At 40.5% G+C, this 23345-nt stretch overlaps 1 protein-coding gene across 3 annotated transcripts in view; it reads right to left on the bottom strand.

Annotated features, from left to right (window-relative positions):
• Positions 1–23345, bottom strand: part of disp1 (dispatched homolog 1 (Drosophila)) — an 84187-nt gene that overhangs the window by 44414 nt on the left and 16428 nt on the right. For all 3 annotated transcript variants that reach the window (XM_028040052.1, XM_028040050.1, XM_028040051.1), the window contains exon 3: positions 12439–12511. The gene's annotated coding sequence lies outside the window, so the exon portion shown is untranslated. The remainder of the gene's footprint in view (positions 1–12438; positions 12512–23345) is intronic.

Here is a 23345-nt window from a genome sequence, read left to right as displayed (position 1 = left end):
GAAAACATAAATACTAGAAGATTTGGCTGGATTTCTACTGTCTGCTGTTTACCCCCTCTAACTCTAGCTAGAAAGTGAAAGCTGCACTTTGGTCATATTCAAAGATAAATCAAATAACAAAAGGGATAAAAGTTATAGTTATGTGGGAATGTGATAATTAGTCACTCACAAACATGTCATTTTAATGAGCAGATGCTAGTTTTAGGGGGTTTGGCTTGCTGTACAACTCTACCCTAGTAGAGTTCTTTGAGAATGTATTGGTTTCTACTCCATTGTTTTGGTGCGTTTAAAACAGACAGACAAGCTTATATCGCTATTTGACTGGGGGAGACAGAGAACAGGCACAAGGGGAGGGTACAACAGAGTGTGCATGTGGAGCTAAACAGCCCCCCAGAGCTCAACCACAAAAATTAAACTCATAGCATCAGATTGTAGCTATGGTAACACAACAAACTACCAGTATATAACATCATGGTTTTTGCACTTTTACAAAGTAACCTAGACAGCTCCTAAAAAATCTTAAATTTAAATGATAAAGTATCATTTATTTTTATTTATCTATGCTATACCCTTTAGAAGGAGCAATTTAATAGCAATGTAATTTTTATTTTAAAAATTATATGCATTTATGGGGCCCCCAAATGCCAAGCAGCTGCTTGGTTCATTTATGTCTTGGGTCAGCTCTGAACGTGACCAGCATTAATTAGCTTGTTCAAAAAATTTAAATGAAGTACAAAAAAAATGCATATTTATTTTAATTGTATTAGTTTTTTGTTTTTGTTGTATTTGACATATTTAGGACTCTGTAGTTATGTGTTCAAGTTTTGTCAACAATGTCTTCCAATAATTACCAAGTCCTTTTTTAAAAATTTCCTGTCATCTTTTTTATATGTAAGTATATTTTTCACAAAAACACGTTGGTCTGCTGGTGGACTGTCCTAGAGCAGAATTACAATCAATATTACATAATAATTCAGACACAGACATAACACTAGTCATATATATTTTGATGGGATGCTTAAGTTTGGCTGATTCTGACCCAGATTGTACCATATATTTTTTCCAGTAATTACTTCCTGGATAATAATGAGCATAAAAAAATACACAAGTTGGTCTTTTGATCGACTTAAGCCTGATGCTTGATATGTCCGGAAAGACAATTTTAAGTCAAATTACACAAAGATTTATCTTTTTCAGTCAAGGAGGGGCTTTAAGGGCAAACAACACTGCAGTAACAGTCAAGCACGGTGTTGGCAGCGTCAACACCGTGCTCATTGCTAGAGGTTTTGGTGAGTTGTACTTAATATTTGGAATAATAAATCAAAATTAACATGAAGATGGTTGAAACTTGGGTTCAATTGAGGATTCCAACTGGACAATGTTCACAAACGCCCAACGAAACACAAAGCTGTGGCCTCAGCTATACATAGAAGTATGGCAGGAGATTATTGAAATCTACTTGCTACGGAACAGTTAACCAACGATGTATTTGGGCTTTTATGTATCGTTTTGTGTGGATAGTTTACAATTTGGCGGGTCATTCTTGTCTTTACAAAAACACAAAGCAGCGAAGTTGGACATTGCGTTATCTTTGGAAGAGGAAACAATAGAAGTTCACCAATAAAAGCCAAAAATTCACACAAGATTTGTGAGAATGGTAAGTCTGCGCAACTTCTGGCAAGAACTATCTAAGGAGAAATGTATTAGTTTGCTTTTACTGGAATGAGTCCATTTATATTCACAATGTGCTCAAACAAACAAGAACCAAAGAGATCTTAAAATTATGAGTCTGTTAGTCAAGTGTCTCATAAATTCTGAGTTCTCTGGCACACATGGATCCTGTCCCTGCCAGGCCGTTACCCCCTGCTTTTTCACACCATATCTGACATATTAGAACTTCACTGTGGAGCTCCGCCAAAACAAATCTTATTGGGCCAATTAACATGCCTGCGGAGAACAACAGCGCAGCACCAAGCAAATTGACAATGATTTGATTTGGTTGCTGCCTCAGGAATATGTGCTGACTCAGTGGCTGTGTGCTCTTCCCAGCAAAGAAAAAAAAAAGGCCGGGAGATAGACAAGTCCAAAAACGTGAACTTTTTTTTTTTTTTTTCCCTAATCTGTGTTCAAAGTGCAGGGCTAAGCTAAACAAAACAATTTTAATACGTTCTTAAATCTGTTTGGACTTTTTTGTTTGTCTGTTTTTTGCCTTCAGAGTATTCTTACTTCAGCTGCCTCCTGCAAATCCAGCACTTCTATGTGAAAGTACAGGAAGTGCTTAACTGCTGAGAAATCCTACCAAATGAACCTGCATGGAAGCACCTGCTTGTAATTCGCCATGTTTCAATCATTGGGACAGGTGCTTCCTTTATCGTTTAGCGCACTCTGTGTCTGTGCTTCATCACAGTAAAGCTGCAGCAATGCTGCTTCCCCGTTGCACTGCAAGTACATGTAAAAAGCTTATCAGGCCTACTTGACATGTTATTGGCAGTTTTCTTTCCTCAAATCAGATTGACATTTCATTGTGCACAAGAAAACGAGCTAGCATTTCTCTGGGATCGTGAATGTGAAAAAGTATGTACTGGATAAAAGCATAAAAGGAGTGTATAATCTTGAAGGCAGCCCAGTGAATAACATGAGGCAGAATGCTGAGGAACAGCTTGTTGGTTTTCAGTTAAAGGGGAGGATGTGATGAGTGAAATTATAAATATACATAATAGTGAACTAGCCCTTTAGCTTAATGCCAGCTGGAAGGTTCCAAAGCTAATTCTAACATTAGCATCAATTGTAGTTACCCATTGTGCAATTCTTACAGTGCCTATAAATCTACAAATCAAAGTCTTTTCCCTTCATATTTCAAAAATTCATTTGGGATTAATAATGTATTTTTGGATTTGAATTGAAAATCAGAGTCTCAAAATGACTTTTGCATCTAGGGCTCTTCAAAACAGTATAAACATTTTGTCATACTGACAGAAACAGTATGAGGGTTTGTGATGGTGATTTTCTTTTGACAAGAAATATTGTGGTCTTTTAGTATTGCGAGGTCTTGTGCCAATAGCTCACATTATTCACAGGAGTTAGGGACTCCTGCTTGAGCTCCAGTCAGAGGTTCTCTCTCCCAAGCTGCCTCATTGTCATGGGGGGCTGATAAATATTTACTCTTCCCAGCTTGGCAGGGAAACGAGTGGGAGGAGAGCGAGCAACCCATTGTGACAGAGAGGTCAGAGACGCTGACAAGCCAGCAGGGTCCTTCCTTTCCCCACAGACACCTAAAAATCCCAATATGCGATTAGCTCTGCACTGGGACAGAGCTCAGCCTGTGTGCGCGAATGTGGGCGTGTGACAAAGAGGGGCAGCATGAAAGGCGGAGAAACGCGCAGACAGTCAAGAGGTCGACTGCAGAAAGACGCAGGCCTGGAGGAAGGAGAGAGCATGTTAGAAAAGGATTTCTCCTCGAGAGCCGTTTACGCCGGGGACCACCAGCGGAACTAGCAGGACAATGGTCCAAACACCATCCTCTACATCAGACAATGCCGCCTAAAAGAAAGACGCACTGGTGTCACAAATACACGTCCCTTTGGGCTACATCTCCCAACTAATCCAATTCAACACAAAAGGAACCCAATAGGCATTTTCTAAGCACACATAAGACATTAGTTTCTACGCAACCAAAGAAGCCAAAATTAACCGAATTGCCTTGCCAAAGTATTCATACACTTTGCATAGCTAGAGACTCGCATATTTGCAAATACTTCTTTGAGAAATTATCTTAAGCTCTTAACATCATAGAACACTGTGAACATCAATTAAAAAATTTTCTCAACAGATTCTTAGAAAAAGAAAACCATTTCCTTGTATCCCTTGTATGTTTAGAGCTCTTGTCCTGATAGAAGGTGAACTTCCATCTCAGACTCAAATTTTCTGTCCTTGTTAACATGACATGTAGCAAATTTTAAATCAGACTTCTATTGGTCTATCTATCTTTCTTCTTGCCACAAAGGCCAGATTTGTAGAGTGCACTGCTAGTCATCGTCCTCCCACTTGAGCGGTGGATCTCTGTAGCTCCTCCAGAGTTGCCATGAACCTCTTGACTTCATCTCTGATAAATGCTCGCTCTCTCTGGCTAGTACAGGAGAACAGAAGGGCCTTGTCTGTAAGACTGTTGTGAGGATGTACTATAATGCAATAGTAAAAAATTGCAATATTGCCATTGCTCTCTAAAAACCTCTGAGGCCTTGAATATCTGCTTTTATACTGTGGTTAATTTACACACAGGTGGATTCTGTTTAGTAATTTATTGGTTTGTAGGAAAGATTTTCTTTTAGGAGTAACATCAAAGGGGAGAAATTAGAAATGCTAACTTTTCAGACTTCTTTATTCCATAATTTGAAAAGCCTTTGGCATCTTTGTTCAGATTTAGAGCCACATTATGCTTTGTTTTGGTCTCATCACATAAGAGCACAATACATAAAAAGGTTAGAAAATAAGAAAATAAAATTCATATAGAGTGATGTGAGCAGGAAATCCAAATCATTACAATGCAACCATCTGAACCGCCGGGTTAAAAGCTTCATCCTTCAGCTGCTCCATCCACACACGACCTCTTTCTCTCTGTAACTTCTGTAACTCTGTAACTAACTTCTCAGAAGGAGAAACAGCCTGGATACGCGTTACAGTGAAAATAAGCATTCATGTACGCACACACACACCCACGCGCGCACACACACGAGGCAGGTCGGCCAAGTGTCAGACACAGACGTATGGGTCAAGCTTCCAACCAGACGGATCAAAGAAAATTGTATGAAGAAAACAAATCACAGTTGCTAAAACAACAACTGTGCCATTCCTTCATTTGCAGCCCCCCCTTTTTTCAGTGTGTGGGATACACTTTCTCTCTCTCTCTCTCAAAAAAAAAAGGATCGGAACTTAACCTGTCGCGAATTCAAAGCAAACATTTCTCAGACTACGGGCTGAATACTACATGACACTGGTGAAACTACACCTCATTGATCTACGAGCCAAAGAACTTGGTCAAACAAGATCAAACGGAGCCATGATAAGAGTCTGCATGCTCTGCATCCTGAAGATTGAACTCAAAAGAATATTAAATGTCACAAGTTAGAACTGTGATGTTTCAATGCATCTTTCTCTTAGGGTTTATTTAAAATATTATGAACTTCAACAGTGTTTTTATGATGAGGGAAATTTTGACCGCGCCAACAGATAGTGCCAGGTACTGACATGTCAAAATACCAGATTTTGACATTTTGACAGAAAACACGTAGCAGACGACCGAGTAAATCCATGTAGATACAAAAGTCTCTTGCAAATTATCAAAGACTTAGAAGAGCCAAGTGGAAAATCAGAAACCAAGCCCCAAATCAGTCACCTCAACCTAAACCAACCGGAAGTTAAACACACTGTCTGGCCTCAAATTTGCGCAAATTGGAATTCCGAAAAATACATTTCCTTAACAAAAACACTACAATTTTGAAAAGACATGTTTATCGATAAGGCTGCACAGTGGTGCAGTTGGTAGCATTGTTGCCTTGCAGCAAGAAGGTCCTGGGTTCGATTCCCGGCCTAGGGTTTTTCTGCATAGAGTGTGCATGTTCCCCGTGCATATGTGGGTTCTCTCAGGGTACTCCGGCTTCCTTCTCCCTAGGTTTGAGTGTTTGTGTGCATGGTTGTTTGTCCTGTCTGTCTCTGAGTTGCCCTGCAATGGACTGGAGACATGTCTCGCCGGAGATGGGCACCAGCACCCTTCCTGACCCCATTAGGGACAAGGGTGTACAGAAAATGTCTCCCAAGAAAATGGATGTTTATTACATTTGTACTTCTGGTGAAAAAGGCGAAGTCAACAGGAAGTGGTGGGAGGATATGCAGCATGTTTTTTTAATAAATCCATCGTACGAACAAACTTCCTTGTTCTTGCGATGGGATTTTCCTTTAGTGGGATTTTCATTGCGATTTTTATTTCATGGAAACACCACAATTGCGAAATTGTGTTTTTTGGACATTGGCAGAATATCAACAAAGCTTCCACCCCACCCCTTTGGAAACACAGCCACTGTTTTAATTAGCTTCAATCTCAAGACTTATTTCCGTCCAGTATTGGAAAGATTTTGTATTGATGGGGAAAGTCTGACCACTGTGCAAAGCCTTCTCAACGGGGTTAAGGTCTGTCAGAGTGGAGACCGATCCATGTGTGAACTACTCTTTGACAATCTGATCTTAATGAATCCTGGCCTTGTCATCTTAATATATGACTATGCCATAACTGTACAAAAAAGTCCATTGATGAAACAACCTGGCCATTCAGCCGTTGGTCAGCTTATAATGTTGCTGAGCCTAGACCTGAACAACTGCAGCGTCCCCAGATCATATGGCTGCCCCACAGGCTTCCACAGTAGACATTAGGAATGATGGGTGCATCACTTCATCTGCCTCTCTTCTTACTCTCAAGCACTCATCACTCTGGACTCCTGAGTCCACATGACCTCTTCCATTGCTCTTGAGACCAATCTTTATGCTCCCTTGCAAATTGTAGCTTATTTTCTCTGGTTAGCCTCGCTGATTAGTGGTTTTCTTATGGTTCCACAGCTGTTCAGTCCCAACCCCTTGAGTTCCCTTCACATTGTGCGTGTGGAAATGCTCCTACTTTCACTGTAAAACATAGCCCTGAGCTCTACTGTGTTTATTCTTCAATTTGATTTTACCAAACGTGTAAGTGATCGCCAGTCACAATCCACCACATATTCCCACTTTTCTTCCAGTTTTTGATAATGTCTTGGACAATTCTTTATCCAGTTTTTTACATAGTTTCTACAATCTCCTTAGATGTTTCTGTGCTTAATGCAAATGATTTGATCATTGCTGAACAAACTAACCTCTTTTCCAAGATACACCAGGTGAGTCTGTCAAACATGAGAAGCTTCTTGGGGCTAAAGAACTTGTCAGCTGAAAGACAATGGATGCAGTAATTATCCAATAGGAGGCTCGTACCTATTTACTAAATTAAATCCAGATTGTGGTGGTGTTTTTGGCCAGGCAGTGCATATATCAATAACAGTCTGAAATGTTGGGTTTTAATATTTCATAGCACCATTGGTTTTAACCAGTGGCGCTATATCGCGTATAACAGTATTAAACTATTACATCAGCCTTGTGTTTTAATGGCCTACGAAGATGTGCCATTGAAACACCACTGACAGCCAATGTGGGAATTGGTGTGATGTGGATTCAAAGAGTAGAAGAAGAAGATGAGGTGACAATGAAGGATGAAGAAGAATCAGAAGGGAAAGAAAAGTGTGTGATCCTTCCTATCCCTTTTCTTACATTCTCATTCTTCTTCCTCCGCCTTATTTTGTTCATGTTACAAGTCTTGTTCTCCATCAAGACGCCTCGTCTATTGCCGGGCCACAATTGGAAAGAAGAAATTTGATCTTAAGTTTGTTTCAATACCTTGCGCCAACTGACATAGGAAGAATTTTTATATATATATATATTTTTTACTTTCCATGATATGTCTCCCAAACTTAACCTGACACCACATCTGGTACAAGTACAATGACTTCCTCTGCTTCATTACAAAGGAACCGGTCAACATGCACACTGCATAATTTTCCTCTTGTACTATTATGAGGCTAAAGTCTGGAGGATTACTCTTGACATATTTTGCTTTATTATAAAACAGTCAGGAAATGCTCAGATATGCCTGTAATAGAGCGCTGATGATGAGGGTTTGGTCATTTTCTTTTGGGGAAACAACACGCAACTCCTGAAGCTACACAATTTCCAATTCTTACAGCTAACCTGCTGCAAAACACAGCCAAACGTCTTGTCAATATTTAAACAGGCTGAGAGGCTCAATGCCAACTCCAGTATTTATTAAACTCTGATGCCCATAATGCATCCAATTCAAGCATCTGTTATTGATCACTCGAGACATATTATTTACTTAGTCCAAAACATTTGCAGTTTTTCATCATATGTTAATATATTTTATTCATTACTCAGAGAAAGGTTAATCATAAATCACATCTGGATGTTTTTTCAAAAGTAAAAAATATATATCTATAATTATATTTCAGCAACACAACCACTTCCAACTGAGCTCAAACACTGATGTCATTTTAGAACACCTGTATCCTATTAACCGAAGGAGCGCTGGTTTTCTAATGCTCTCCAAACAATCACACAACAGATTATTAAAATCAACAAATCATAAACTTTAATGAAGAAATGATCTGCGGCCATCGCAGCTGAGGCTTCTAATGAAGCGCACGCCGCACAACTGTCTGCCAAAGTGTGAGCTTGTTGGACACAAACTGGCTGCCGGAGGCGTTTTCAGCCAGACCCATTACAGCACAGATAAACATCGCCGAGGCATTCATTAGGCCAATAAAGCCCGGTGGATGACCTGAGGCATGGGGTGATGGAGCAGCGGCCGTTTACAACGAGCCATGATCAAAGCAGAGGACTGGGTACTGCGTGCGTGCCGATGGCGGGAAGAGCGGTGAACTGGCTGCCAGACTCGGCCCAAAAAGTACAGTCAGCCCCGTAATCAAGGGTTCCCATGCACGAGACGGTCAACACAGCTGCCAGGGAGGAGCGGGGAGGGTGAATCAGCCATTGGTTACAGATCCAAATGTTTCAGCGAGACCAAGTGTCATCAGTAATAATGGTTAAACCCCTACCCTGGATGCCTTGAGTTGCTACATGTTCTCATTTCTCGTGATTTTTTTTTTTTTTTAACAAATTTCACTTTGTGTGAGACTTACTTTACTGGCTACCTTGAAATCCGACCAAATTTAAGTCCGAGATTTGGACTATGTTCACATTGCAGGCTGAAGTGACCTGAAAAAATTTTTTTGGCCTTATGCAACCTGTGTCTGATCTTTTCATGTCAGTTTGAACAGCACAGATCGGATTTTTACAAACGCGACCCTGGCCACTTGGATATGTGGTGCCTACTCAACAGACGTCACTATTCTGTGTCCTGATACATGGAAGCGTGAAGAATACAGCAACCAGTAATACAGATTAAACTGTGAATGTCCAGGTGCTTGTTGGACAACAATTTTAAAATCTCTCCACCTTTATCATCCATGTTTATTTCCGCAAACGCTGAGCACACTCGCTACATGCGATGCCATTGCGCCCTCTACTGCGAATGCGGGGCACTTTTTTCTTCTTTTTTTTAAACGCCCCACAAGGGGTCTTTTTGTGGGCTCTAGTGTCCCTTTTTCAAAGTAGGCTGACAGGAAAGGGGGAAGGAGAGAGAGGGGAAGACATGCGGTAAACGTCGTCGGGTCCGGGAGTCGAACCCGCGACAGCCGCGTCGAGGCTACGTTTTGCCTGAATGTGGGTCGCGCTAACCCCTCCGCCACCACGGCACGCCCAATGCGGGGCACTTTTAGGTTGCTTGCATTTCTTACACAGGAGATCACATACATGTCACATATCTTTGGAAATGTGATCGACCACACACACAAGAAAAAGAATTGGATTTCATAAGCTCTACTAGTTAGGTTCAGAGATACACAGTTCAGTTTAGAGGTACTAAGAATACGTTGGTAAGGGTTAGGGAAAATGTATGGGTTAGGCATAAATGCAGTTACTAAAATGAATGGAACACAAAGTCGTCAGTTGGATAGAAGTAACCATTTTGTTTGTGTGTCACAAAAAGCTAAGGAAGAAAGATTTTGGGAGAAAAGTGTATATCTGTGTGCGTTTGTGCTGGTGTTTCCCTGAGCATCCAATTCTCTACTGCTTCCTGAACGTCAGACTTCTGCCACATAATGAAATCAAATGTTAAAAACAAAAGCAATAAGATCCAGATCACCCTGGATTCTGTATAATTTTCCTTTATGCAGAAAATTTGTGAATGACCACACAACCCTGACGCCGCTGTAATTGCACATCATCTAACATGTTTTCAGAGGAGGATTGCCCACAATTTACACATCAGTGCTGCCAGAAGCTAACTGAAAAATGATTTTTTTCTTCCAGCTTTGGATAGTCTGTTCAGACAGAGCTGGAGGTAAATATCGCTACCTGGCTCAGTGACCCAACTGTTGCCAGGTGAAGAATAAACATCTTCAGCTTTTTTTTTTGGTTACAGCATGCTTGTCTGGACTTGCCAGACAAAGGCATGGTGAAAGGAGGAAGGCCTGCAGCGGCTCTTGACTCCTTGCATGTTTTCTTTATTAGGCTGCTTGTGATTAAGGGGCATTGATGAAAGGGGTCTGACTTTTCCAGCACATAAAGAGGAGGTGGGCGGATTTTACGTCAGGTTCATAATAACGGGCTTTTAAAGGGCTATTCACAATATGAAGTCAAGACAAGCCTGTCAGAATGAATATGCGGTGAATGCGAAAGCCTATTTAAATATGGGTTTTTCAATTTGTTTGTGGATCTAGTTCAAAGACAGCGTTTGTACTACAATATCCAGTCAGCTCTGCTTCTGCTCCTTCTTCAGTGGTGTGACCTTCCACTCTAATTTTTTTTTTGGTTTCTTTTAATTGAACAAAATAAATCAAAAATACTATTTGTTCTCTTGGTTTTATGTTGGCAACGGTGCATGAAAGGTTGTTATTACGATAACAATCGATGGCCTTACTTACAAAAACATTTTTAGGTCGTTTCACTGAACCTAAAAATTGGAATGTTCTGCTCTACTGCTATACATTCAGCAGTAGAGCTGAATGTTCAGTCTCTAGTAACTGCTGTGAAGAAGAAGAAGAAGAAGAATTACTTTATTCATCCCAGCAGGAAAATTATTTCGCAGTTACAGCAAGAATTTTTTTATACACAGATTAACACACACACGACGGGAGCTGCGTCTGCAGGCAGCCAGCTGAGCCGGCGCCATTTTTGAAGGAGGACATGCGGCAAAGGTCGTCGGGACCGGGAGTCGAACCCGCGACGTCCGCGGGTCTAAGGCCTCCAAATGTGGGGCGTGCTAACCCCCTGCGCCACCACAGCATGCCCCCCCCTTTTTTTTTTTTAAATGTGACTGCTGTTACTAGAGACCAGTAACAGTAGTGGTTTGTTTTTGTGAACATTTTAAAGTAATTTAGTCATAATAGTATTATGAGTGGCATGTCTGTTAACCAGCAGGCTGCAGGCTGGCTAATTAACCTGCTGATGTTAACGTAACAGACTCAAAGTTTTACCCTATAAAGAACAAAGAAACAAGATATTACAATACTCCACACAACGATTGTATTTACTTACTGAATTCGTCAAAATAAATTTGGCTTTAAAAAAAAATTATGTCAGTCATCTGCATCAGTACATGAAACTGCTGACTCTCATTTTAAACAGAGACTGCCAGCAAAAATACAACAAGAAACAGCCGAGTATTGCTCAGGAGCCACTGATTTATTTTTTGGTCATGTGGCAACCATTTAGGCAGGCAGTTATCATAACAAGCGTGCGCCACAGTTTTCAATATTATTGTTGCTAAGGATGCTGCAATGCCGACAATAATAGCCAAAGATTAATTGCCACCATCGTAATCTCAAACTGTAACTCGCAGACGCCCAGACTTTGTAGAGAGGCAAAACTATGAGCAATAAGAACATCAAGACTGTTGATATTTTTAGATAGGAAATGGAAAATGTTGCCACATGCCCAAGAGATATGGTCAATTTCCTGAAGCAAGAAAGTTTTTGAAAGAAAACAACCCCTTTTCACACACTGCATACAAATATTCACTTAGCTAATACTGTTTACATCAGTGGTCCCCAAACTACGGCCCGCGGGCCAGATGCGGCCCGCCTCCACATTTGGTCTGGCCCCCTGAACAATACCAGAGTATTTTCATATATGTGCATTTTTATTTGATAAGTTGGACTTTTGCAATAAAATGTTCCTTAGTAATGAACTTTATTTATTATTAACTATTAGTTAGTAACTATTTTATATATGCATATAATTGACCCTAACCCTTTTTTTTATGTGGAGAACCCAGTGTTATTTGGTTATTATTTATTTCATAAATAGTGTTATTTCCTGACTTTTGTTCTCTGAAGAATCCAGAAAAGGTTATTTGATTGTGCTTTCTGAAAAACAATACATTTTTATGTTTAGCACTCTTACAATCGTCACACTTTTTCTGTTACAAAAACAGAGAAGGGACAAGTTATGTGGCCCTCACAGGAGAAAGTTTGGGGACCCCTGGTTTACATAGAACAGATGAATTGATTCAAATCAATATAAAGATGTTTATTATTGTGATAATGTTCTGAAATCAAGGGAAAAAATGAAGGCCATTCTCCAGATTGTGATCAAAAAATGTAATAATTGCATATATTTATTGACCTAAATAAATATATACAATTATATTGCATATATTTATGCAATATAATTGCATAAATAAATCCCTGTCTGGTGAAAGGGATTTTGTTTTGGATCAGCGTGTCTTACCTGCAACATGACACTGGAACATGCTCTGCATCCATTCATGTGTTCAGGCCAGCTGAGGCTTTCACATCTGGAACTGTGGAAAAACAAAGAGAATATTCTGTCTCTTTTCTTTTCTTTAATACAGGTATTCATAATTTGATCAAGGCTGAAGTGTTACTATTTATACTCTGCAGGTTATAACGTCAATCAATAGTAGTTAAAAAGCAGAGAGCTTGGGTCTTACCAAGAGGAAAATGCATCCACTACATAAGCGGAGAAAATAAGCACCAATAAAGATCGGTCAAATTGGACACACAAACATTTTAATTCTTTATAAAACTTGAATATGGGCTGCTGTGGTGGCACAGGCGTAAAGCACAACACACATAAGGAGGCCTTAGTCCTTGACGCGGCCGTCACAGGTTTGATTCCTCACCTCATGACCTTTGCCACATGTCTTGCCCCTCTCTCATGACCTACTTTCCTGTCTAACCACTCTCAAAGAAAGGCTACCAGAGCCTATAAAACCATAAAAAAACTTAAATACATCAATATCAGCAGACTTGAACATAACCCATAATTTTGCGTAAGTGTATGACGGTAAATGTGACTTTTGTTTCTCACCATATCCATCACAGTCTATAACTTGACATCAAGTAAGGTTGAGGCAGCAGTGTAGTAGAATAAAAAATACTACAACCAGCAGGTGAGAGTGAGTTGTCACAAAAACCCAATGTTTTTGAACATTTTTGTGTTCAAAATAGCAACTCACAGCAATATATTAGCTTTGTGAATTTCTATGATCGTGGAACTGCGAAAAACTGGAGAGACTGTTTGAGTTGGTTTTTCAAAATAGTCAATTAGCATTAACTATAGAGATAACTCAAATGCTAAAGTCTCATTATAATTTGACTTTATAAATCTATTTCAAAGTCTGCATCATGCCTCCTTACCATTGACTCTGGGTTTGAACCCCATTTGGGTCAACTTAGTCCAACAAAACATGAAAGACCATTACCAGGAGCAAAATAAAATTGCTGAACTTAAATAGTGAACTTCTCAATTTTACGCCGTGTGACATGACCGAGACCACCAAGGCACCCAAGGGTAAAGGAGCGAAAAGACCAGCGCCGGATGGCAAGTCAACAACCTAAACTCTGACCCCATAAAACACAAGTTCCCAAATAATGCAAGCGTTTTGCACCCAACCCCATCCAGCTGAAAGGTCATACACCCACCTCATACCCCTGCTTTGCTAAAAAGTTCCAAGCAGGTTATTTAACTATGAAGATTACCCACAATGACAAATCTATATCCATTGTGTCTTGAAGTAATATGTTTGATTTGACAGATCCACCATATGAGAAGGCCAGAAAAACGGAAACAGGACTGGACGGCTTAATCCCTCTAACCGTGATGGCTACCAAGCCAGCGGCAGGTAGCCCAATAACAAGCTTATAATATATCTTTGACTATGTCTAATGGCTTTACAGAACAGAAGGCCATTCAAGCCAAACATATGGTCCACATCACCAATTACTGAGGTGTGTCGATATGGAGAAGAGAGAGCTAGCCACAGTTTAAGAATTCAATATGGACAGGAGGGGGAAAAAAGCGGAACCTTTACCCAATTCAGAGGAATGACCTCAGGTCAAAGGTAGTTTCTTTACCAAGAAACAGGGCTTAAATTTCAACCAGTCCTCCCAGTCTGAGGAAAGGTTATCCAAACCAGAAAAGACAAAAGGCTGGAAATCAAGAGACAGATTCAGATAGATGCTTTAAGAGAAAATCATTTAAAAAAATATGTTGATATGTAACATTGAAAACATAGGACCAGTCTCAAGGAACCTATTTTGTTAAGCTAATGTGTTAGAGTTCACTCTAAAGCATGGTGGTCTGGTTTTAAATCTTGAACCCTTAATTGTCCAAAATGGTTTCCTTTAAAAAATGAATCCCTAATGTTCTAAATAATGTTCTATTCCTGTTGACCTCCTGTCTCAAATTGGTGTGGCTTACAATGAACATGTAACCATGTCACTGTAAAAAAACAAAACAATAATGTTCCCATGCTGATATTCAGTCTGAGTGGAAGTCACATTGCTGGTAGTCCTAGGCAGGCAGGTTTGCAGCAAATTATACAATGTCCAGTGTCTTTTAAATGAGTCACTCCAATCCCGAGAGGTGAAATCCTTACTTCTCCTCAAACTGAGATGCTGAAACCCCATGGTTTCAGTGAGGCAAGCAATTACCTCCTTTGAAGAGAAAAAAGCTCTAACCTTTTCAAAACTCTGAAAATGTTTCCTTTGAGCCTGTGAAGATACAAACAATCTGTTGATTCAGTGGCGGAATCTTCCCCCCAAGCCATTATTTGCTTTAGCAGCGATGACAAGGGGAGGAATTTGAGCAATGCCTGTGTATCGTAGACTCATTTCCTCTGAGTGAAAGCCACTTCTAGACAGGCAAGACAGCTCTGAAATCTGGTTTATTCCTGCCCCGTTCGCAGGTTACGCAGTGTAACAGAGAAGCTGTATTGCTGTTGTAAAGTTAGGCTCAGGTCATCAGCCTCAGACACTCACCCTTGTATCATTTTTCGCGAGATATCTCTGTTCTGCATTCCCAAAGGTGAGCATCACACCCATGCATAGAAGTGATAAGTTACAATGTGGGTTTTTGAACTTCCTGCATCGGTTTGAGGTCCACCCATAGCCAAATAAACCCCGCTGTCTTTTCCCAACTCAGCATGAGTGGAATCAGGTTGGTGTTGAAATCCACCCCAGTGTCGATCTGCCGGATCTTGAGGACCAGTAATAACAGCTGTGGGCCATCCTGCCATAGGAGGGAACACAACAGCTGCTTGTATCCAGGCCCTAAGGGGAGCTACATCCTAAAGACGTGAAACCATCAGTGGTTTCCATCACTCCACTATCCATTTGATCTGATATTTTAGTCACATGAATTTTCAACACGCCCCGCTTGCTTTCATTTTCACCACTCTGTGTGTGTATTTTGTTAGTGCTGTATATTTTACGCCCCGAAAAAGGAGTGGGACCTTTAAGGGTATAAGTAACTTGTACATGCCATTAGATTAATAAGGAGCTAATAATTTGTTGTCTCAAATGCTATGCAATTATTAGCAGATGAGATAATAAAAATTGTTTTGGAGCAAAGGAGTCTGAACAAGCCCTACTTCTGGCTCTATGAGTGATTTTTTATATATACATACCAATAAAAAAAAGTATGACTAGAGAACAGAGAACTTTCTATAATGAGCTAAGGCTCTCCTGGCCTGGCCATTGCCTTCTTTGCAATTCCACTCAATTCTTTCACTATACAATTTTTGGACCCACAGACGACATCAATACTTTTGAGAAGATATTTTGGTGTGCACTTGGCCCGTCGTGATATTTTGCCCTGGTATACAATGTGTGATAAATTTGCAGGTAAAAAGGGCAGAGAGTCTTTTTTTCCTCATGTTCTCAAGTTAAAGAAAAGAACTGCATGGCCCGCTACAGAGGTTGATTAGCCGTCTTTGTAAAACATGGATGCCAGCCAAGAAACCTCTGCCCACTCCTGTCTCCACTTGTGTCTTTTTTCAGCTGTGTGATTTCTTGCTAGACACGTGAATTGCAATGGGACAAGTCGGATTTTAAAAGAAGAGGGGTGGGGAGATTAAGCCTGTATCAAATTACATGTGCATATCGGCATGAAAGATCTACAGCGATGAAAGCAGCAGTGCAGGGAGAGACTCCAAAAAGGCAAGGGCAAACCAAAACAGGCCATGGTGACTAAACTAAATAGGCTCATGATGAGAGGAGCGGTTGGTTTAGAATCATATCACAATTTAGTTTTAATAATAATTTTAAATGTTGGAGCTGCCTGATTTAACCTACTTAAAGCAAACTTTCCTGCTCAGAATAAAGGGCATACATACGTCAACCCAATACACCGGTCTGCTGACTTACTCCAATATGTTACGCCGATTAAACCAAGGAGTAAGCATGGAGAATGCAAGAGTTCATGGTCAACAAAAATATTTTATCCATGCTTTATCTGCAGCCAAGAGTTTCAGAAGATGCATCTGGAAAAAAAGAAGCTGTGTCTCTGAGGTGTGCTGTGCATTTCTGTGATGCCCCGTTTACCCTGTGGAGAACTTAAAAGCAGGGGCAGAACAAACTGTACATTTTGGGGAGATTATGACAGTTCTTGGAGTACTATGTTACAGATCTTCTATAAGCCTGTTGTGGAGAGTGTAATCTGTTCTGCCATCATGTGTTGGGCTAGCAGTTTCATCAGAGCCAGAGATTCTGATGAAACGCTCAACAGGCTGATAAAGAAGGCAGGCTCTGCTAAAAGGTCTACTCTGGAGATGATTGTGCAAAGGATTCTTCAGAAAAATACAGACAATTCTGACCAAAATGCTGGGAGAATATGACCTGTCTCCGCTAGCTGTGAACTCAACAAATGTGACTGGGGTGGGCACTTATAAAAATGTATTGTACTGTTGTGGGACTGTTAGTTTTGATATTTTATCCACTGTTTGTTAAATGAGAGTTTCAATAAATATCAATACATTTGAAAATATGATTAAATGCAGTTACTATGAGCAATTTAGTGGTATAAATCACATTGTCATGTGACTGGAGATGCACCAATCCGATATCAATATCTGTATCGGTCCTGATGCTGAAGAAAAATTCTACATTGGGTATCGAATCAATATGCCTATAGGGCAGATCTATTCAAATGAATTCTATTCTTTACGCTCTGAGGAATATTATACTTTATTTATTTTACATCATATTTAGAATTGCACTTTAACCATCTAAAAGGAGGTTTGTTTGTTTGTAGCTTGTTTTTTACACATTTGACCAAGGTAGTCAACCTATTATTTTATTTGCTTATTTTACATTGGCTGCTAGACTGATAAAGGCACTGACAAAATAATTTCGAGTTGTTTTTACAAGTTTGACCAAGGTTGTCACGTTATTGATGTATTTAAGTGTGCTGTACTGGTGCAGAGTTATAAAATAAATTTGTAATTGAATACATGTATGTTTGTGTTTAAAAATAGAAACGCTTGAAGTCAATTCAGCACTGTTTTTCTTTATCGGATCGGTGTCAGTCGATATGATACAGATGTCATATCTCTATCATATCTGAGATTTAGTGTCAGAAGTAAAAAAAAAGTGGATTGGTGCAGCATGCCTACACGTGACTGGCGTCCAAAAGAAGCATATTACAAAAGAGTGTGTGAACTGCATCTTTGTTTTTGTGTCATGTAGTCAAACAGCCATACAGTTGCCTATAAAATAAGGCAACTGTATGGCTGTATGGAAATAGTTCTTATTGTCACTTTTATTGCTATCACAATAGTACTACAAAATATCATGATAAAACTTGAAGTCCATATTGCTCACCCCTAAATGTGACCCATGTGGTAAACTATTCAGAATCAAAGAGATAAAATTTCTCCGTTGCAGTCATTTTATCATGTTGGAGTCATGTAAAGGACAGAGCACACACATGGAAGCAGGGGCTACAATCAGATGAGACCACCTTTGAACTTTCTATCCCACACGCGAAATGTGTGGGGAAGCTCTTCTTTGCTGTAGACGTCCATGACACCTCAAGCGCATCACTCATGGGGATGTGGTTGGTGTTTATGTTCCTGTTATTTCCAGACAAGAGCAAGGGATGGAGCAGCTGTTGCTGTGTGCCTTTGTATGCTCACTGTTTGAGTTCCCAGGAGATGGGGACAAAGTGCTTCCAGGTCGCCCATTAACCTACCTTCTCATTACCAAAGGTCATCCTGCAGGAACGCAATATCGACCTCCCATGGCAAAGGTCACTTATGGATAAGGGGGACGGTGGGAGATTAGAAGGAGAAAAGTAGTGAGGAAGGTGAACAAATGGTAAAAAAAAGTCTTGATTCCACCCCTCCCCCCACCGCAGTCCCCCAATCTGACTTAACCTCTTCATCAGCGTCGGTACCGTTGCTTTCTGCATTCACACAGCTGTGCGAGGCAGAATCTGAAGCGATTTTTACTTCTCTTTGGCATTTTCCCAACCAATCAGGCCTCTTTAAGGAATCTAATGGGAAGTGTGTCCCCTCTACCCCCCAGCTGTAGGTATCCAAGCGTATGGCATTTGCCACAGGGTGGAGGGGGAGGAGTGTGTGTGTGTGTGGAGGGGTGCCTGTACATTGCATTCCTCACAGAGAGCTCATTAGCTCTGACCTGTTGTTGTGTTCACTCAAACCAGACCAAAGGCATTATCGGGTAGAGATTTAAAGAGGCTAACAAAAGTAGGAGGAGCAAAGGGACGGATGTATTAGGCAAGGAGCTAATGAGGAGTTCCTGTTTTCATCTTTAAAAAGGGGAATATTAAGAAAATAAAATTTAAAACGTAATATTTTTGAGTGTGTTTATGGCTAAATAAACTATCTGTTCAATAAAGGCCACTAGAGCCTAAAACAGAAAAAAAATAAGGATGGGTGATATGGACTTCAAAATGACATTGATATTTTACACCTTAACATAAAAAGGTGGTTATTCAATGAATTAGACTGTATGTTCGAATGAGGTTCATTTGTCACATTAAAGGCACTTGAAAATGGACAACATTCAAACTGGTATTAAACATATTTTTCATTAAGGTTTTAAAGGTTTTCAATCATCCGTTTGTGTGCATTAATCTATACGATGTGTTTCACATCTGTACAATGAAACACATCTGTACCATGTGTTTCACATAGACGTTAAATAATTTGACTTTTCAATAATACTCTAATTTATTCAATGGTTCTGCAAAATACCCAAAGTGAAACATTGGTGTTGGCAATAACATGCTGTGAGAATGCTCTGTAACGTGTTTCAAAATGTTACTTGTAAATCACATAAAATTCCTCCTAAAAATACATTCAGGTTTGTGATGGTAACTGTGAAGATGGTTGGGTGTGTGTGTATGTGTCTGTGTTGAGTGTGTATGTGTGTGTGTTTGGGGGGGGTAACATCTGGATCTTGTAGTACATGCCTCTGAAGTTCACCAAGAACACTGTTCGCTTGCGTTCTTCTACTCAGTTTTTTTTTCTTTATTCTTCAAACCCCAATCTACACCTCTCACCAGTAAGACCTGGTGAAAACTCCCAATTACCGGAAACATTGGAAGCGCTAATGGTTGGACATGAACCTGGAATTATGCAAAACACACCAAGCCTTCACAAGACACACACTGGAATGTGATTGGATGCATCAGGGAGTCGTAAAGGGCCCCTTCAAGATCAATCTAAAGCTTTCTGTGCAGGACTGTTTAAGGAATGACTGGCACCGGCAAGAGGAAGAAAAGGCTTGTGCCGGCGGTGGAACGGACCTTCTTTCAGAGTCAACAAATGAAGAACAAAGAACGTTTCACCAGCTGCCATCAATCGGAAGCTTTAACAGAAGATGGAAAAGAAAGTCGAGACAAAAGAAAAGAGGGTTTGTAACACCTTAGCAGGGTGCCAGCAACTGCTCTCCGGTCCGCTGGTCTCTTGGTGATACACTTCATAAATCCTTGTGATTAGCTACAGTAGCGGTCTTAAGTGGCACTTAAACAGAACCCCAAAGGGTAAGTTGTTGCGACCTTTGGTCTTCAGAAACATGGTTTTGGCCCAAGTGATAATTGGAAAAACAAAGCGTTCTCTGTTTCCCTAACAAGAGAGGATGTTGGGAGGATGGGCACAAGAGACGGGTAAGAGAAGCAGAAATCAGCAGTTTTCTAATAGTGATCCATTCTTTTGAAGAATTTGTGGGAATCAGGAGGAATAACTCAATTATTAAGTCGTTAGGCAACCTTCAGCAAAGAGGTAGTCCACTGTGCTTTAGTATTCTGGGAAGGGTACTGACCAAAACCAGATCCAGATGTTATTATAGGAGCAAGGCCAATGTTTTTAGAGAGCTCATTTTCAAACTTCTAGCTCATCTCATCCAACTTTACTCTTAAATCAAAAGGAACACTGAACTGTTTATCGATTTATAAATTGTCTTCCACCGGACACCGTCTTCCTAAGGTGACGGGGACGACAGGAGAAGGTCTCAAACAGCTCAAGACGACGTCACGGAAACATCCACCGTAGCCAGAATAACGACGACAATAACCCCACCAAGAGCTGGTCAATAAAAAAAAAAAGAAAGCGGTTGACCCCAAAAGCATCAAGTACACAAATCATAATTAGGTCCACAAAATGACACAGCAGTCCAGGCTGTAGCGCGGAGCCTCCAGAGGTCCATAAACATGCTGTGATTGCGGTGAGAGAGCCGATGGCACAGCGCAGGCCGGGTCTGTACGAGGACCGCTGACAGCTGACGGAGACCAGGCTGCGGTGCTCTCCAACAGGAACTCATGTTGGAGTAAACTGTACGGGATTCCTGCATACAGTCTGTCTATTAAATTACACTTCGTTATTAATGACAACTATTACTGCTACTCAAAGAGCTTGGTGAAGAACATTTTGCAGCAATTATTCTTTTCTTATGATTACACATTTAAAAGCAGGGGGGAGTAGTAAAGCAGCAGGTGTCTTTAAACCTTTTACAGTAAACATTTCCACCAACAGTGCCATGCCAGGTATTAGTATCTCTGGATCTTTTTAAATTGTTTTGACATTTTGTCATGTTAAAACCACAAACTGCAACTTTTTTATTTGGATTCCATGTGATGAGAGAAAAAGTAATGTACAGTTGTGAAGTACTGTAGATGGAACATGGTTATTAAGTCTTATGTACAATCGACTTTTTTGGGATTTGCATCATGTTATAATGTTATTCCCTCATCAAAAACATACCTGAAGTGTTGCTTTAAGTCTTTCCTGCATGTTTGAGAAATTCTTTAGCCTCCCATGGCAACCATTAGCTGTGAAAAACACCTGGGTGGACCTAGCTCCGCCTTCGATGACAAAGCTCCTCCCCAAAACTGCAATTTCTAAGCTTCCAAGCTTCCGCCTCAGAGAGTAGCACTCCACCGCACCTCTCCCACTCAGCTCCTTCAGACTAGCCAGTAGCAATTAGCAAACACCTGGTCCAACTGCACATCTGCTGAGCTCATTGCAGGAGCTACTTCTCAGTGGAAAACTGGTAAAAAATGGTGTTAAAGAGTAAATAGAGGTGATGACTTCCTGAAGGCGGAGTTTCAGAAAGAGCAGCAGTTTGTTTAAAGAGACAGAAGTCCAATTTAGTTAGTAAAATGTATTTTATCATATTTGACTTATTTAACTTGCATTTTCATACCAAGTTAAATTAACATTGTTATGCCATAAAATGTCACTATGTGCCTGGAAAACACATACTGCCCCTTTAAGATGCAAGTCCGTTGGGTTATTCTTCTGTCAGCTATGCATACTCCAGTTTTTGATGCAAAACTGTTATGCTCTCCTAAACCATACACCTGAATCAAATGGCTGAATTTCCTCCTCAGCAGGCAGTGAGATTCTTCGGAGTCCTGCTAGTTATTTGCTGTAGGTGTGTTGAAGTGGAGACAAATCTAAAAGCAGCAGAGGCCCAACCAAAGAGGAGAGGAATTTGACACTCCTGATTTGAATCATTCTATTGCAGCTCTGACTCTGTGGTCTCATCTGACCAGAGCACATTCTTCCACATGTTTCATAAAGGCCAGATTTGAGGAGTCCTACTCACCATTGTCCTGTCAAAAGAATCTCCCACCTGACTTGTACAGCTCTGCGGCTCCTCTTTTCTGTGAAGCTCTTTGATTCTTTTTTTATGCTGTGTTGCATTTGTTGTCGGAACTCAGAAAATCCGACTTCAGAGTTGGAGAAATCAACTGGAACGCAAAGTTGGACTTCCTGTTTGAAAAGTTGGAGGGTTTTTTAATCACCGACTTTGAGACCAGATATGGCAGCTTCTTGCATCAATAGTAACTTGTGATGTAAAATGCTTATTTTTCACACTTATAAGAGTGTGTCTACAGTCAATGTTACATGTAGCTCCTGCAGCTCTAAACTGAACAAATTCAAAGTAATGTTTGAACGTGGAAAGTAGAAGTATTGTGCATTTTCCACAAACTGCATCATTTTATTGCAAATTAAGTAACTATGTTACCTTCAGTTCTAATGAAAATACTGAATATATAAAAAATAACTTACATAATATGACCATGCATCATCTGACGTTTAGAAATTGTGCCGCTGTCTCTTTAAGAACCTCCTACCCTTTCCGACACCCGCCTCCAGCACGCCTTCATAACAATGCATCTCCATGATCCCGTTTCGAACTGTGAATTATGTAGTAGTAGTTTGTATGATGAGTTCACCAGGTGTTTGCTAATTGCTGCTAGCTAGTCTGAAGGAGCTTATTAAGAGAGTCACAGGGGAGGGCAGCTCCCTGTGAGGTGGAAGATTTGAAGCTTGGAAACTGCAACTAAGAGGATAAGCTGCATCTCGAAGGTGGAGCTAGGTCCACCCAGGCATCTTGCACAGCTGAATGGTTGCCATGGAGATTTAAGAATTTATCAAATATGCATGAAAGAATTCAGGCAGTACTCTAGGTATGCATTTGATGAGTAGTAAAAAACTCGACTTTACGTAGTACTGCCCCTTTAAGGAATAAAGAAGCAGGTGCTGTACCATCAAAGCAAGCTGCTTTCCCTCCAACAAACCAAAGCCCACAATTATATGGACACACATATTTCTCTAGTCAAAGATTGTGCAGGAAAGAGCTTTCAAGCTGATCTTGACAGCTGCAGACACGTTGTGTGAGAAGGCTCACGTCTGCGCTTGGCAGCCGGGGGCAATCACGAGTCCGGTCCAACGGGCTGATGTAAGACTTGGACGAGCTCAACGAGGCTTGTCTGCATCTATATGCAAGTGCTGATGTTTTCAGAGAGGAAGCTATCCGGTCCTAAGAAGGTCGAAAGAGCTGATATCAGCAGGAGAGGTC

The sequence above is a fragment of the Xiphophorus couchianus genome, chromosome 15 (genome assembly GCF_001444195.1).
Source record: "Xiphophorus couchianus chromosome 15, X_couchianus-1.0, whole genome shotgun sequence".
Taxonomy (NCBI): Eukaryota; Metazoa; Chordata; class Actinopteri; order Cyprinodontiformes; family Poeciliidae; genus Xiphophorus; species Xiphophorus couchianus.
The sequence above is the reverse complement of the archived record's forward strand: the minus strand, read 5'-3'. Positions and strand labels throughout refer to the sequence as shown.